Consider the following 16,268-nt stretch of genomic DNA (forward strand, 5'->3'; position numbering starts at 1 on the left):
AAGTAAGCAACACTAAAGGGTCAGTTTGCCGTCCAGTGAGACTGAGAGATCCCAGAGATTTAATTCTCTGATACCGAAGTGAATTTGATTCTCGTCTTACAATACGACCAAACTGCTCCCGCCTGCTCTCACTACACCGCAGTATCTAGAAAGCAGTATTTTTGATACTTCACCATCGAACTTGAATCCCTATTACCTGGCGCCATAAGGTAATAAAAGTGGCCGTGGGCTTTATCATGGGTCCAAAAAATAGGGGTTTGCCCAGGGAAATACTTATTACAAGCATAATAACTGACAGATGCTGTGTTGTACTACAAAGGCCACTCAGCTTGGAGACACAGGTTCTGGAACCAGCCCTTCTCAACAGTGAATCTACACATCAAGCCATCACGTGTTACGTAATTCGTTGGCCCTTAGTGTCCTTATCGATAAAGTGAAGATAAAAACTGATACTTGGCTAGACTGCGTGGGACACACAAAGTGGTAACGTTTGTGTAAGTATTTGCAACACATAACAGCACAAGCAAATACAAGCTTACTGCAGTACTAGTATCTGTAATAAAACAAGAAGGAAGCTGAGACTCGGTACGTCTCAGGGCACCGTGAGTCCCTTCCGTTCTGGAAGAGAATGAAACTAAACCTTCCCTAAGGACAGATGAAGACAAAAGGCCTTTCATTCACTTAGAGATCTTGCAAGAAAAAAACGAGGGCAGAGAATGGATGAAGGCACTGGTCATGCATGCTGGCCTCCTGTTGAAGTTTTCTGGACCTCTTTTGTCCCCACCCCTAAATCTGAGGTAGAAAGGTTTCATTAAGTCTTTGGTTTAATATTAAAACAAACTTACTGTGCATAGCTTTTATCTTACAAAATATTAACTGCAGCACAGAATGTCACTCAGGACAAAGGATCAATATCACTCACGTATTTTGGTACATTAAGCTATGGTGAAAACGTAAATAAATAATACGGCTCAAAGTACATGAAATCAATCTGAAAAACATCACTCCCAAAGAAACTGATCCAAAAGAAAGAAACACCAAAGCTAACGCCGATGAACTCAGAGACACGGTGATGATGGCAATGGAGTAAATGCGGCAAGAAGGAACTGCTAGCATCGGCTTTCACATAGAGATGTTTACCTGTATCTGAGGGTTAGGGACCAGGATGTATCTTTTTATCTATGTGCTGCACTTTATTTTTATTGGACACTGACATAACAGCACTTTTCCTTATTCTCCATGAACTTCAGATAAGCCATTAAAGGCATCATTTCATGGTAACATAGGCTTCGAAGATAAACATTTGGAATTTGTTTTAATTGCTTAGGTATCCATCTATCAAACATCCAGATATCTAGAAATATCCAAATTACTGCATCTAGAGTTTAACCGGCATGTGATTAAGATGTGGTGGTTGACATGTCCTGGTATTAACCAACAGACCACATGCCCAGTGGCCAGGGCTCCCCAATATCCTTGAAAGATCCGAAAGGCTGACAGAATGAACAATGTGGACAGTGTAACCATTTTTCTTTTCAGAACCATTAATGTGGTCCTATAATTAAACACGTTGAATCAACAGAGTCTTTACCAATTTCTATCATGAATAAGGATCACAGAAAATTTCTACTTAGCCAGATAGGTATTTATTTTGACAAACTTTGCTGGGGGCAAACATAAAGCTCTTTTAAATTTCAACAACAACACAAAGAAGGTTTGTGTAAATTAATGTTAGTGAAAACTCAGAATAACGAATTCCTCATAAATCACAAGGTAAACGAGGCACTGGTAAGCAAACCAGTCAGCACAGACAAACGCAGGGGCGGTTAGAAACCTCCTTTGCTAGAACACAGCTCTGAGAATCGGCAAATTCCCTGACTGACATTTTCTTTAGGCTGTATGCAGATGATATCAAAGTTACTGGTTGAGAAGTGAAAAAAATCACAAGCGCTCAGTTATTTGGTGATATGAGGTTAAAGACTGACAGATTTTTCAGTTCACATTTTTAAAATGCTTATGTTCACACAAAAATCTGAAAGCAAGTTACAAAATAAGAATAAAAGGTTAACAACTACTAGGAGCAGACTAAAAGGAAAGTGAAAGTATCTCTGGTTTATCACTGATTTCAATTGTCTTGAAGATGCTATCAGTTAAAGTCTGGATATTTGTAGACACTCATTTTGGGCGAATCAATGTATAGGTTTCAATAAGCCAAATTATTCTAAGTGGATTATCTTTGCCAGGACACAAGTCAATGGTCCTGAAAGCATTTTCAATACTTTAATTCTTATTAACGTACCTTTTCCTACAGTAAAGGAAGGAAGGAGGAAATTATAGAGAACTCCGCATTAGCACACAACAAATTTCATTTCCCTGTCATCCAACCCACTGTTGGCCAGGCAATGTCGGTGTTTGCAATGAAATAATCCAAAGTGAATTAGCCTGGACTCTTGGTTGTAAGTAATAGAAAATGACGCTATGAGATGATTTCATCAGCCGAGAGAAAGAGGGAGAACCAGACTCAATTGTAGTAAGAAAAAGGGACAACTAGAGTCAAAACCACAGCACAATGAGACCATTCCTGCTGCCACTGCTGATTATCACGGCCACAGACTGGACTCCACTGCAGAACAGCAGAGCCACACGTGGATGAATATCAGAGCCACAAATGAACTCGGTAGCTGCAAGAGCCACAGACAGACTCCGTGGCTGAATATCGGAGCCACAGACAGACTCCGTGGCTGCGAGAGCCACAAACTGGACTCCGTGACTGTGATCCCCTAAAGCGAGGTGTTTTCTCTGTCAACACACTCACACATGGTCCCTCCTTTGAGACACCTAACCCTAAATGAAATGGAGATGAGCATAGGGAATTGGTAAGACCACACGCCCGACCTGTTTCTGCACAGCAACCTGGAAAACAAGTACCTGTGTGTTCAGTGTCTGTAGACTCACACAGTGTGGGGAGTTCTCCAACACGGGAAGGACGTTCACCTGCGGGGCAGCTACCCAAGCAAAGAGACCACTGTTCACAAAAACACACGTGAACTTAGGAAAGGTGTGTGAGATAGAGGACGATGGGCTTTGGCATCAGAGTAAGTGTTAATTTTGGAATTTCAGCTCTCTATTTCCCAAATGTATAACCTCCAGCATATTTCCTGTCCTTTCTAAGGATCTACTAGCTTATAATTCCCCTGAGGACAAGATCTGTGTCTGACTTGTTTGGGTGGTATTTCTAGCCGGAGGACAAATCCTGGCCACAAGCCAAAGTTCTAAAACACTTCTTGAATGAACAACAAGAACAAAGTCCACTACTGAATGCTGACAACAGCGTATGTCATGTGTCCTAAACCCTTACACGTTTTGTGTGTGTGATTATTTGACACGGATTGCACACCTACCCGACTAAGCTCTGTGAAATCAAGGTCAATGAGTCTAATTTCTGACTGTCTGTACTGTGCAGAGTATAGGCTCTGACACTTACTTAGTAAGGGCTAAATAACAGGTGAGCGGGTGAAACCCTGGATATTTTTCTCACCTGCAAATGTGATACAGTGTCCTATTTGTTTGGGGGTTTAATGAAAATATCTAAAGGTATTCTTCCAGAGTGAGTGATCACTGTTGTTGTTTCTTTTCTGGACAAAACAAACTCCAGAGTCACAGTTAATTATAAAATTCTAAACCATAATTGTCTCATTAGGCAACAGAAAATGGTGTGCCATTGTATTTATTCACCTATTTTGCTCTCATTCATTGATGTTCTCGCCTCCTTGTACCTGCTGAGAGCCCCTCCGGTCCAGGGAACGTGCTTCAGGTTTTATTTCATCAAAGTCAGCGTCCTCCAATTTCCAACCCACAGAGCAGGTTCATTTTCTTGAAAAAAAATTCGTAAATGAGGGCATGGCTATGTGATACTGGACTTTTGTTATTTCCAAGACCACAAGAGTCGTCTCATACCATGTTAAGAAATGAACATATTAAAAATATTATAAATAAGACCCTCACCCCAGCTTCTTCATCCTATATCCGTGTTTGCCGGTAAGACGCCGGCAGTAATGTGTGCTTCTAACTGCCGAGCATACATGCTCAAATAAGAACATTTTATTTTGAAAAAGAAAAGTCATTTTGATAAAAACTGATAAAATCAGGCCTCAGGAGCGACAATAAAATGCAACCCAGTGACAGATGGTTCTGGCACAACGGTGAGGAGCAGGGTTGCGGATAATGCTTCCTAGGCACAGCTAAGAAACCCAAATAAGGAGAACAAGGATAAGGAGCAGATAAAAACATATATTTGTGTATGCAACTAATATATACATTTTTTTAAAGCACCAAAATTTCCGAAAAGAAGCACACATTAAATGTCAATACTGAAAGGGTTTAGTGAAAGACCAGTAAAAGGAACAAGGGATTTCATCTGTGTACGTCATCATGATGTTTCTATACCACTTGGAATAGAGAGATAATCTTAAAAGCATGAGGTGGTGGGTCAAGAGCTGGGCATGTGACAGGGTCAGAAGCAACACGAAATTGGACCGCGGAACAGCAAGTCTACTTCCTAGAGTAAAATGGAGAAACACCCTCTGAATTCTGCGGAAAATTCATTTTTAGCCCAGCGTGCAGGGTCATGACTGAATTCCGTCGAACCGTGCGACAGATCACAGACATTTAAAAATATCCAAAGATTTAACAGTTAATCTTCCAGGTACCCTTTCCGAGGGAGTTTTACAAAAGGCGCTCGTGGAAAGTAAAGCAAGAGGAAGGTACGGGATCCAGAAAAGAGGCCTCACGTGATGAAGGACAGCTAAAGAGGGTCCCAGGGTACCTGCCCTGCAGCAGGTGACAAGTGACCGGTCCAGACCGCAGCAGGAGGGAAGACAGGAGGAGGAGGAGGAGGAGGAGGAGGAGGAGGAGGAGGAGGAAAACCAGGAGTTTAAAAACGACAAGCCAGATGTGTGATGTGGTATGTTCTAGCGCTGTAAAAATTAGGGCTTGTGTGGAAAATCATCGCTTCTGGGAAAAGTGATGGAAGATAAATAGATAATTATGTAAATAAAAGCTATAAGGCAATAATTAAATATGAGGAAAAATGATATGAGTAAAGAATGCATCATCTATACTTTTGGCCTCATCAGTGAAAACATACATATGTATTTACCTACACAGAATAGTGTAAGAGCCTGCTACTGGTTTCACTAATTATACTGCAATTATGTTGGGAAAATAAAAGCAGGGAAATAAGGAGGAAATTATATAAGGAAGTTAAAGGAGAACCAGTAATCTCTACCAAAATTGAAACTTCTGAAGAGTTTCTAAAGATAAAGAATACCCAATGGGAAGAGGTTAGTCTCTTCAACAAATGGTGTTGGGAAAACTGGACAGCAACATGCAGAAGAATGAAACTGGACCACTTTCTTACACCATACATAAAAATAAATTCAAGCTGGATTAAAGGCCTAAATGTGACACCTGAAACCATGAAAATCCTAGAGGAGAGCACAGACAGTAATTTATCTGACTGTAGCAACTTCTTGCTAGGTATGTCTCCTAAGGCAAGGGAAACAAAAGCAATAATAAACTATTGGGACTACATCAAAATAAAAAGCTTCTGCACAGCAAAAGAAACAATCAACAAAACTAAAAGGCAACGTATGGGAGAAGATATTTGTAAATAATATATCTGATAAAGGGTTAGTATCTAAAATATATAAAGAACTTATACAACTCAACACACAAAACCCGAATAATCCAATCAAAAATGGGAAGCAATGGACAGACATTTTTCCAAAGAAGATATCCAGATAGCCAGGAGACACATGAAAAGATGTTCAACATCACTCATCATCAAGGCAAATCAAAACTACAATAATATATCACCACATACCTGTTGGAATGGCTAAAATCAGCAACATAATCAATAACAAGTGTTGGTAAAGATGTTGACAAAAAAAGAATCCTCATGCACTGTGGGTGTGAATGCAAACTGATCCAGACACTGTGGAAAACAGTATGAACATTCCTCCAAAAGTTAAAAATGGAACTAACCCTATGATCCAGTATTCCCACTACTGGGTATTTAGCCAAAGAATACAAAAACACTAACTCAAAGAGATACATGCACCCTTATGTTAATAGTAGCATTATTTTCAATAGCCAGATATGGAAACAGCCCAAGTGTCCACTGACTGATGAATGTATAAAGAAGATGTGATTTATACACACATACATACAATATATATATATTATATATATTATATATATATATATACGTATATATATACACACACATACACACACATACACACACACACACGCGCGCACACACACACACACACACACACACACACACACATTACTCAGCCATAAAAAAAGAATGAAATCTTGCCATTTGCAATGACATGGATGGAGCTACAGAGTATTCTGCTAAGCGAAATTAGTCACAGCAAGACACATATACGATTTCACTCATGTGGAATTTAAGAAACATAAAAAATGAGCAGAGTGGATACAAGAGGGAGAATGAGGCAAACCAACAAAGAGACTCTTAATCATGGAGACCACAGTGATGGTCACTGAAGGGGAGGTGGGTGGGGAACGGGTGAAATTTGTTGTGATGAGCACCGGGTGATGTAATGAAGTGTAGAATCACTATGTTGTACACCTGAAACAAATATTACACTCTATGTTAACTGGAATTTAAATAAAAACTTAAACAAAAAAGAATTCTACAGATACACCTTCCAGGGGCACCTGGGTGGCTCAGTCAGTTAAGCATCTGACTTCAGCTCAGGTCATGATCTCACAGTTCGTGGGTTTGAGCCCCGTGTCAGGCTCTGTGCTGACAGCCCAGAGCCTAGAGCCTGCTTAAGATTCTGTGTCTCCCTCTCTCTCTGCTCCTCCCCCACCCTCACTCTGTCTCTCTCTCTCAAAACTAAATAATAAAAAAAAAAAAATTTTAAGATATACCATACAGAAATATGAATATAACTATCAGAAAAAATAGATGGAAGAATCAAAAGTGACTGTCATTAGAGAGAGGAATTTGGAAGACAAGTGAGGGTGGCTGTGGAAAATCTGGTTTTGAGTATGAGGTTTATAGAGCTATTTACTATTTCTATCTAAACAATATGGCATTATTACTTAGGACATAGTAACTATAAAAGATAAATGAAACAATAGGCTTGGGGTGCTGGGTGGCTCAGTAGATTAAGCGTCCAACTCTTGATATCAATTTAGGTCATGATCTCAGGGTCGTGAGATTGAGCCCCACATTCAGCTCTGTGCTGACAGCATGAAGTCGGCTTGGGATTCTGTATCTTTCGCCCCCTCTTCTGTCAAAATAAATAAACAAGAAAGAAAGAGAGAGAGAGGGTGAAAGAAAGGAAAGGAAAGGAAAGGAAAGGAAAGGAAAGGAAAGGAAAGGAAAGGAAAGGAAAGGAAAGGAAAGGAAAGGAAAGGAAAGGAAAGGAAAGGAAAGGAAAGGAAGAAAGAAGGAAGGAAGGAAGGAAGGAAGGAAGGAAGGAAGGAAGGAAGGAAGGAAGGAAGAAGGAAGGAAGAAACAAAACAAACAACAGGCTCCAGAAAGGCCAAAAAGAAATGCAATAAAATAAGAAAAGTCAAGACGCAATATTGGACATGAAGAGACAAAATTTATGCTTATAAATATGTATAATAATTTATAATACAAAGATGTATCTAGAAAATCTCTATGCCAGTCAAGTGAACAATTCTTTCACTTAATAAAAGCGTTCAGTAAGTAAATACAGGATAAGCATATAACACTGAGCAGCTTCCCTACAGACCCCCAGAGGGTATCGTGGTACGCGGGCTGCCTCTGCCACCCAACCCTCCCCACTGCCTACAGACACCCCCAGTTCCACGGAGGGAAGCACTTCACCAGGAAATACAGTGTTTGTGGGAAATAATCCCAGGAGTCCAACTCTGTCTGTGGAAGTCGGAAGGACGTAAATCTTTCCCTCCCAACTCCTTGGAATACAGAGGACACATATCCTGCCTCAGCTCCACCCCCTGACCTCTCCAGGATCTTTCACATCCAGCTCAGGACTCAAGTTCACACAGAACGACTGGACCGGATCTACTGCGGCAGCAGAGATCCTGGCTTGTGCTTGGCTGGTTCAGTGTCACCGTATTTCCTTTTTCTCAGCACTCTGCAAGTGCTTCACTATCCCCTACTGAAAAGCTTCCTGGTGCCTACTTGTGAGCCTCCCAATATCTTTGGAAAAGTCTTTATTGCCTATTTTTGTCCAGAGAATGTTGTTGCTTGCAACCTAGAATCCTAACTGATACAGCACCTGGGGATAAACACAACGAGAAACTGTTACGAGGTATGTAGTAAAATGCCAAAGCCTTCCTGAAGAAGACAAAGAAGGCTCAATAATAATAATAAATTACCAGAGAAATTGAATGTCCAAATATCTGTCTAAATTCAGTACAATTTCTGAATTCAGAAAATTTCTCAAAAAGATTCAGAAAATTTGTCAAAGACAGTTTACAGAACCTGACGTGATTCTCAAGCTCATCAGGAAATAAAATGCTCGAGAATGCACAGGATAACTTTCAAAAGGAAGGACGATGATAAAGCTATCGTATTGTTACAGGGAAACACAAGTCCATGGAAGTAAGTAAGGAGTCTATAATCATAACCTTATTAACGAAGGTGGGAGAATTCCAAATCACTGGAAGAAACAGAGAAGCAATATTTAGGAACTTCTATTACTTATTCGTACCAGAAAGGAAAGCAATTCTTAGAGATATACAGAGCCAATATTGGAAAATATTCTTCTACATGAAATGAAAAAGGACACAGTAAGGTAGATATAAAAATCAAAAGCCATAAGGAAGAAAGACTGGCATTAACTTCTGTAGGAGGAAAAGCACCAGTGTCAAAATTAAAGGATAAATGATAATTTGAAAATATTTAATATTCGATCAAAATTAACACCCGGAATATATATTAACCTTCTATATATTAAGAAAAAAACATATACCCAGAAATTAGATTATATGAACAAGATTTCCAAGAATAAATACAAAACACATGGAAGGAAGTATAAATATGATCAATACTGACAGAAGTGAGAAAATGCAAGTTAAAATGGCTCAAAATGCTTCCTTTTGTGTCCTCTACTTTGGAAACAATTAAACACTTCAGACAAACAATAGTGGAAACATTGAAGGGAAAGAAGTACACAAAAGAAGTGGAGGGGAAAGTCCGACTGTCGTATCCTCGTATCCGGGAGGGTATGTTGGCATGTTTCATGGAAAGTTTAGGGTATTTAATCAAGTAATTCAAATTCCAGTTTTCTATCATTCAGAAATTATCTTATATTTGCATACATAATAGCATTTATGAAACAACATTTTTAAAAATGAAAACCTGGAGGGTCACCTGGGGGGCTCAGTTAGTTCACTGTCCGACTTCAGCTCAGGTCATGATCTCAAACATCGTGAATTCAAGCCCCGTGTCGGGCTCTGGGCTGACAGCTCAGAGCCTGAAGCCTGCTTCAGATTCTATGTCTCCCTCTCTCTCTGCCCCTGCCCTGCTCACACTCTGCCTTTCATAAATAAATAAATAAATAAATAAATAAATAAATAAATAAATAAATAAATAAATAAATAAATTTAAAAAAACTGAAAACGTGGAAATAATTTAATATTCATTGACAGAGCACTGGTTTAAAAGATTGGTCCCACACTGGAACAGAACTGATTGGGAGAAAAGGCATCCAGAATTTGGTGACCAGTTCAAGGCCAGAGGTCAGATTCCTGGAGAGACAGATGCAGGCCCCTGGTACTCAGGTTACAACCTGGATGAACAGAAGTGTCTGCTTCTCCTTGGCCGAATCAAGGGCTCTAGCCAGAGAGGATGGCAGAAACTCCATTTCCAGCACTGTGCCACCGTTTCTGCACCCCAACGGACGGGAGGGGTGTGCATTGTTCATGGCCATGACTTCCCTCAAGCACCGGGCTGCAGAGAACTTCTCCCACAAGCAGTCGGCTCTGCCAGGAAGCTGGCCTGCAAAGGATCAGCTTTGTGCAAGGGGCAAAAAGCCAAGAGTTATTTTCACAATTCTGTGATCTGGCAGTGAAACTACTCGCAGCCTGAAACCACCAAGAGTGAGATGATCTCCACCTTGCAAGTCCGTAAAGGTAGAGATCAGGGCTTTAGTGTTTTTTCCCCAATAAGGCGGTGGTTACACATTTCCCAGCACAACACTGCTTTTATTTCTAACTTCTCATTGTGAAACATTATATGAACATTCACAAGAATGAGGCAGAGCTATCTGTACCAAAAAGAAATAAATTTACGACAAGAAGTCATTTCGAGGACATAACAATTCCATGAAGAACCATGTTTATAGAATAGGATCTTTGTGGAAAAGAAAAACTTCTATGAATGTGCACATATGTAAATATATAGAATAAAAGCTGCAGGAATTCACATAAAATAGCCAAGCAAGGTTGGCTGTGTGGATCACGGTGGGGTTGGGGTTTGCTTCTCTAAACATCTCTCTACACAGAATATATAACCTACGATAGAGACTACTTCCAAATCTGTAATAAGATAATGTCAATATGCTTGTATAACATATTTAAATACTAAACTAAATAATAAAGAATAAGGAAATATTTGCCAAACATCCAATGTATTAATAGTTTCAATATGCAAAACTTTCTGATAAAGAATAAAATTAAGAAAGACAGCAATGAATAAATTATACTAATACAGAGGAAGGGCACACAAAATAGTAATTTACCTTCGTGGCAAATGATCATAAACAGAAAAAGAAGAAAATAAAAAAAAAGTGTTCAAGCATTCAAAAAGTTTCAAATTTAAATATTATTGTTGGACATAAAAACATATACTACAGGTACAGTTACATAGAAACTTGCCCATAGTGCCATTACAATAATTAATTGAGGGGCACATGGGTGATTCAGTCAGTTGAGCGTCCGACTTTGGCTCAGGTCATAATCTTACAGTTCATGAGTTCAAGCCCCACATCAGGCTCTGTGCTGATAGCTCAGAGCCTGGAGCCTGCTTCACATTCTGTGTCTCCTTCTCTCTCTGCCCCTCCCCCACTCATGCTCTTTCTCTCTCTCAAAAATAAAAACATTAAAAAAAAATTTTAGAATAGGGGGGCCTGGATGGCTCAGTCAGTTTATGGGGCACCTGGATGGCTCAGTCAGTTGAGGGGCTGACTTCAGCTCAGGTCATGATCTCATGGTTCGTGGGTTCGAGCCCCGTGTCGGGCTCTGTGCTCGTCGAGTTCAGCTTTGAGCCTGGAGCCTGTTTCAGATTCTATGTCTCCCTCTCTCTCTGCCCCTAACCCACTCGCATTCTGTCTCTGTCTCTCTCAAAAATAAATAAACATTAAATTTTTTTTTAATTTTAGAATAATTGATATATTTCCTAAAATAATGTTTTCAGTATGTATTGAGAGTCATTAATATCATTACAATTTTTAGCCAAGGTTTTACAGATTTCTGAATATACATTAAGGAAACACAGATTCAAAAAGCATTTTTGATTAAATATTGTCATTATAGTTTATTTAGACAACTGAAATAATGGATATTCAAAATATACAATAAAGGGCACTAAAAGCATCCTATAAATCCCTCACTTATTAAGTTATATTTAGGGGTGCCTGGGTGGCTCAGTCAGGTGAGTGTCTCTTGATTTCAGTTCAGGTCATGATCATGACCTCATACTTGGGAGATTCAGCTCTGCATCAGGCTCTGTGCTGACAGTGTGGAGCCTTCTTGGGATTCTCTCCCTCTCTTTCTCTCCCTCTCCCTCTCTCTCTCAATCTCTCCCACCCTCACTCCCTTTTTCCGCCCCTCACCCCCCCATACACACACTCTCTCGCTCTCTGTCAAACAAAAAACCGAACTTATATTTATATTCATTTTATTTTTAAAAAGTTGAGACTAGGGGCTACCTGGCTGGCTCAGTTGGTAGCACGTGCAATACTTGATCTTGGGACTGTGAGTTTGAGCCCCACATTGGGTGTAGAGATTACTTTTAAAACATGTGAAGATTAGACTGGGCAATTTTTATTTGGCAGGGCACAATAAATGACAGCTACTGCTAGTTTTTTTAATGTTCAAAATAAAAAATAAAATTAAAAAGCAAGCTGTGTAACGTGATATACTTGCCTTAACCCCTTCCCCTACTTTTTCCTTACCTAGCTTTCACTTATCATTCAGGATCAACCTGAATGTCACTTTCCTAGAGGAGCTTTGTCTGGCCTCTCTCCAGCCAAATTCCCTCTGTTATATATTCACAGGACACACTGTTCTTCTTCCTTGTAATTATAGTTATCATTTATTATTTTCAAGTTATTTAATTGTAACTTTCACAAGAAACACAAAATATAAATACAAAAGGGGCTATTTGTCTTACATTTAATGTATGTCCAGCATCTAAAACTTGTGAATACTCCAGAATAGGTTGAGAAAATGAATACAAATGATTGATAGATTTAATGGTTGCTTGATTGATATTAAAAATAAAAAACAGGGGCACCTGGGTGGCTCAGTTGGTTGAGCGTCCAACTTCGGCTCAGGTCATGACTCGTGGTCTTCTGAGTTTGAGCCCCTCGTCGGGCTCTGTGCTGACAGCTCGGAGCCCGGAGCCTGCTTCTGATTCTGTGTCTCCCTCTCTCTGCCCCTCCCCCACTAATGCTCTGTCTCTCTCTGTCTCAGAAATAAATATTAAAAAAAACTTAAAAATAAAAAACAAAAGAAAATTTTCCAAAATGGTACTAGTGAGTTATTTAAACGTGGAGATTATATACATTTTTGTAGTCACATCTAAGTCTTTATGTACTTATTTTACTAGTTTTATAAAGTGATTTTTTATCAACTATATAATCAGAAAATCAATTATTATTTTGAAAACTGTGGCAACAGGAGTTGATAATTTAACAGAAAAATAAATAATGGAAAAAATAATTTAGTGGAATTTCCCAAATCGTTACTAGCTAAAGTAGAAACTGAATCGAAAACTGAAGGAATTTATCCAAAATAACCTGAATGCACATAAATCTAAACGTAATCCTTCCATTTCAGTACATATTGTTAAAAGTAAAAATTTTATCTATAATGTAGCTTTTAAGTGAAAATACAAGTTATATTTTTGACACAGGAATCAATAATCTGGTTTCCATTCCTGGCTTTGCCACTAATTTTTGGTCAACAGTAAATTTACCTCTCAGAGCCCAAGTATTTGTAATCTGTGAGAATACTGGATTATAGTTTTCTATCTTTAGCATCTTAGCTTTTCCCAACTTTCCAGATTCACAGAAGGGATTGCCTGAGTTCAGGAACAGACCTTGGACGATCCCCTTTATAGATTCTCCAATCGTCCACGTGCATGTTTGTAATGGCGGCAGGTGGGGGGAAAGTAAAGATGAAGTTCATGTGACTCATCGGGGCTCATTAAAGGACTAAACATGACAGGACCTGACATTCCCAGGTTCCCACCAAGTAGACAGGCTGACAAATCAGACAACTTATGATTATAGTCTCCATAAGTGAGTAGGTACAGCTTTGAACTTGAGATATAACAGACAGCAGCGGCTTTGTGACTTCATGGACTTAAATTACTTTCAGGGAGGCTGGCAATCCAAAAGAAAGACAAATCCTGACTTAAACAGATACAATGTCTCCATGTTGTTTCTCTGTTGTCTCTCTGTTGACTGCTAGAGCAGTCTAGCTTCCTCATAAGGCAGATGGAATTATGTGCGGTATGATGTTCTAAAGCAGCAATACTAAAAACGGGCTTAAATTTCCCAGATGAGCACACAGGTAATTTCTTAAAAGAAATCCACTTTCGCACACTACACAGTTGACTCCATTCACATTTTGCTTCATATTTATTTTTCTGAAAAGGAAACCTCTACAGCTTACCGAAGATCATCACAACCCAATTCAAGTTAAAACCTTAGCTTATCGACTGACCTGAAGGATCACCCACAGATCCTCACTGTCTGGCAAACACATCCCTGTTTTCTATTCTTGAAGATAACTTTAGCTAATTTGCAGCTTCTCTTGCAACTCTGCTAATACAATCAGGATTATCTTCTACTCTCTATCATCAGATTTCTAAAATAACTCTTAAAATGTTTTTAAAAATATTACACTCAGCAGTCAGTTACAGTAGGAAGATCACTGGTAATTGAAACATTAATGGATCTCGAGTTTTTAATTTCTAAAATAAACCTATTTTGGGGGGAAAAAATGACAAGCACAAGAAAGCCTAAATACCTACTAACGAAAAGAATCCATTTTAAAGCTAGTTTAGAAAAGACCACATGTGACTGACGAAGTACAGAAGGATCCCTGGAGAACTCGTGAAGATCTGTGAAATGGAACACCAGGTAAATGTTTTTACTGAAATTTGGTAATAATGAAAAACATTGTTCTTGTTCGTTTGTTTGTTTTTAAGTTAAGGCGCCATCACATCCCCAGTGTATTCTGAAGTCAAGAACTTAACAAGAAGGATGACCAGGTTGCAGATTTTTCCACCAGCTTACCACACAGCTAAAGGGACAAGAATAATCGTCAGGGTGATATTGTTCAGTAACATCATTCCTTTTACAGAGAGGAAGGCCATATCTCCAGGCCTTCGGGTAGAAATCCTTCATCTTCTTCCTCAGGTAGGAAAAGATAGGGTCCTAGTTTTTATTTGTTATTTCTTTTACTGCCTTTTCCCTGCGACTATCTAATGTTTTAGAAGATATGTATATTTATTGGTCACTGTTGATGGATTAGAAATATCAATTAAATTGAAATACTCTACATATTCATTATTAAAAATTAATGTCCACAATAAAATATAGTGTTCTTAATTTCTTATTTATAAAAATATGAGTAATCAACTTATTTTTAAATAAAGCAGTGGCCACTTTGAAAATCTCTTCTAAGTAAGTAATTCTACTCACCTGGTGAGTCTTACTGACGAGAGTGCATGTGATTAAAAGCGTAGATTTAAATACCGGTCAGACTGTCTTCCATTCAGTCCCATTTTCTCCCCTTCAGGCCAGTTCTCAGTGTCTGTCAGCTTCTGCGTAGCCATTCATTTCCATTAAACCCCTGGCCTCCCATTGAATAAATGTGTTTATAGAGATGTTATTCCAGAGTCTCTTGGAACATAATTTGTTCCCTAAGAGTAATGGGTATTATGATTTGAATGTCTGTGCCCTCCCCCAATCCGTATGTTGGGATTTCAACCCCCCAGTGGGGCAGTATTACAAAGTGAGGCCGTTGAGAGACACATAGCTGGCGCTCTTTCTGACCTGAGGATACACGGAGAATGCAGCCGTTTGCAACTTGGAAGACAGTCTTAACTAGAACCTGACCCTGCTGGCCGGCATCAAGACTTCAGATTTCCAAACCCCAGGATTCTGAAAACTAAATGCCTGCTGTGGATAAACTACCCAGTTTATGGTATTTGGGGACGGCAGACTGAGCTAAGACAGTAATAAGCCTTACAAGTATTATTGCCCCTATTAATAGAGCTAACGTTTGTTGAACATTTGTTAAATATCAGGCTCTATGCTAAGTGCTTTATGTGCAATTACTCTTTTAATCTCCTTTACAACTCTACAAAATAGGATCTATTATTATCCTACATTACAGATAAGAAATGGATCTTAGGTCACACAGCAGCCAAGTCATAGCACGGAGACTCAAACTAATCCCAGAAGACCATGTGAAACCACCCCCAGGTACTGGGACTCTAACCACTGCTTTCTCCCTTTCCTGTTTCAGCAAAGGGATACGGGCTTCTGTTTGTTTGTTTTACCTGTATTTTTTAACTTCTGTTTCCTTCAGAAAGGGACCTCATTTTGCCTAAGGGAGGACCTGAATTACAAAAAGGTTAGCATCATATGAGAGACTGTAAGTCATTTCACTAAATGTGCATTCAGTCCACAGATCTTATGACTCATATATATCCAGACACAGAAGGACTGTGACACAACTGTGACATCTCTGTTTCCCTGGAAATAAACTGAAACCCAGAAGGCACAGAGAAGAGCATTATGTCTTAGTTTTGTTAGCTCCTCCCAGAAAGAATCTGAATGAAAAAGAATTCTCTACCATAGGGAGAATAGCAGAACAGTAGCAGAAAGTATTTATGATCTATTTTCTTTTTCCAATTTCACCCAAAAAATCAACCTGTGCAACGCATGTACCCTGGTGTTGGTCCACTTGTACCAACTTGTACTGGTTTGTGG

The 16,268-nt window shown here is 39.2% G+C and overlaps 2 long non-coding RNA genes across 3 annotated transcripts in view; both read right to left on the reverse strand.

The window, feature by feature from the left end:
- The window catches only part of LOC147577003 (uncharacterized), a 352,858-nt gene that overhangs the window by 158,200 nt on the left and 178,390 nt on the right, over positions 1–16,268 (reverse strand). The window lies entirely within an intron of this gene.
- LOC147577004 (uncharacterized) lies at positions 3,380–15,935 on the reverse strand. Of its 2 annotated transcripts, none has more exons than XR_015240601.1 (3): positions 15,836–15,935; positions 14,973–15,094; positions 3,380–3,873 (listed from the first exon to the last, which is right to left on the reverse strand). It is a non-coding gene; the product is annotated as an uncharacterized LOC147577004 (long non-coding RNA). The 2 variants fall into 2 exon arrangements; XR_015240600.1 differs by having other exon boundaries at positions 14,973–15,123.

This window comes from Puma concolor, chromosome D1 (genome assembly GCF_028749965.1).
Source record: "Puma concolor isolate L17-30 chromosome D1, mPumCon1.1.hap2, whole genome shotgun sequence".
NCBI classification, from domain to species: domain Eukaryota; kingdom Metazoa; phylum Chordata; class Mammalia; order Carnivora; family Felidae; genus Puma; species Puma concolor.